The following is a 1,626-nucleotide window of genomic DNA, read 5'->3' as shown; positions in this document are numbered from 1 at the left end:
AGAATTATGCAGTACATAGCAAATGAATCAAAAGATTTGAATGTGCTTCTGGGCAGAAGAAATATGGAGGGCCCAGCTGCAAGGGAGCTGCAATTTTTTTATAATAAGCCCTGTAGAACTACAGATCTTGCTCTTAACAAATGATTCCCATTTTATTGGTGTAAGGGCAGCACTCAGCATCAATATTTTGTAATTAATTTTATTTTTTGGCTGCTTTAGGTCTCCAGTGCTGTGTGCAGGCTTTCTCTAGTCGTGGCAAATGGGGCTACTCTCTGCTGTGGTGCAAGGGCTTCCCATTGCATTGGCTTCTCTTGCTGTGCCCCACGGGCTCCAGGCGGAAGGGTTTCAGTAATTGTGGCACGTAGTCTCAGTAGCTGTGAACCTAAGCGTGGGCTTAGTTGCTCCAGGGCATGTGGAATCTTCCCAGACTGGGGACTGAACCCATGTCCCCTGCATTGGCAGGTGGATTCTTAACCACTGGACCACCAGGGAAGTCCTCAGCATCAGTATTTTTAAGTGGCTTTAGTATGCAGGTGGCTTTATAGATGGAGGTATAGCTTAGGCTTCCCCAGTGGCTCAGCAGGTAAAGAATCTGCCTGCAGTGCAGGAGACACAGGAGACATGGGTTCAGTCCCTGAGTTGAGAAGATCCCTCGGAGAAGGAAATGGCAACCTGCTCCAGTATTCTTGCTTGAAAAATTCCATGGATAGAGGAGCCTGATGGGCTACAGTCCATGGGGGGCCGAAAGAGTCGGACACAACTGAGCACACACACATGCACCTCATTGACAACACATTCATTAATACTCTTAAGATAGAGAAAATTTGGGGATATATTCATACTCACATCTCCTCTCCCTGGTGGCTCAGATGGTAAAGCGCCTGTCTACAATGCAGGAGACCCGGGTTCGATCCCTGGGTTGGGAAGATCCCCTGGAGAAGGAAATGGCAATCCACTCCAGTACTATTGCCTGGAAAATCCCATGGACAGGGGAGCCTGGTAGGCTACAGTCCATGGGGTCAGAAAGAGTCAGACACGACTGAGTGACTTCACTTTTCACACTCACATAGCGTAGGAAAAAATGAAACATGTTTTAAATAAATCAATTATCCTGGAGTTAGACTTGGATATTCTATAGGAGTGGATAGTTAAGAAAAACTTCTAAGTTATCTTTTAAAGGCACCGCCTTAGTAGGAAGATTGCATCTGAATGCAGAGTCCAGTCTATAAATGTGTCCTGTGCTCATACCTGTGAAAAGCCTGGGCTCAGCACTAAGGGCAAACAGCAACGATACACATCCTGCTCTGCAAGACTGACACTTGAAATATTCAGAAAGAGTCACAGCACTCCTTGATCGGAGGCATGCCTTAAGAGATGTGCTGATAGAGGGCTCAAAGATACTCGAGAGGGGAAAGGATCAATACCTAGTTTTCAGAGAATTCAGAAAGCTTCCCAAAAAACAGTAATCTTTTACTAGTAATATTAAGCAGTACAAGTAACATCGAAATACGTTGAATTTGGGGAAAAGAGAGAAGAGACTAGAGGAAGAACTTTCATAAGAACATTTTTAAGCAAAGACACTGACTTGTGGATTCATAGCAATAAAACTTAACAATTAGACTCATG

General features: G+C 44.6%; 1 non-coding gene across 1 annotated transcript; it reads left to right on the top strand.

Annotated features, from left to right (window-relative positions):
• The first annotated feature begins 854 nt into the window (after nucleotides 1-854).
• Nucleotides 855-926, top strand: TRNAC-ACA (transfer RNA cysteine (anticodon ACA)). Its single transcript has one exon. It is a non-coding gene; the product is annotated as a tRNA-Cys (tRNA).
• Nucleotides 927-1,626: the final 700 nt, after the last annotated feature.

Source organism: Ovis canadensis, chromosome 16, assembly GCF_042477335.2.
Source record: "Ovis canadensis isolate MfBH-ARS-UI-01 breed Bighorn chromosome 16, ARS-UI_OviCan_v2, whole genome shotgun sequence".
NCBI lineage: Eukaryota > Metazoa > Chordata > Mammalia > Artiodactyla > Bovidae > Ovis > Ovis canadensis.
The sequence above is the reverse complement of the archived record's forward strand: the minus strand, read 5'-3'. Positions and strand labels throughout refer to the sequence as shown.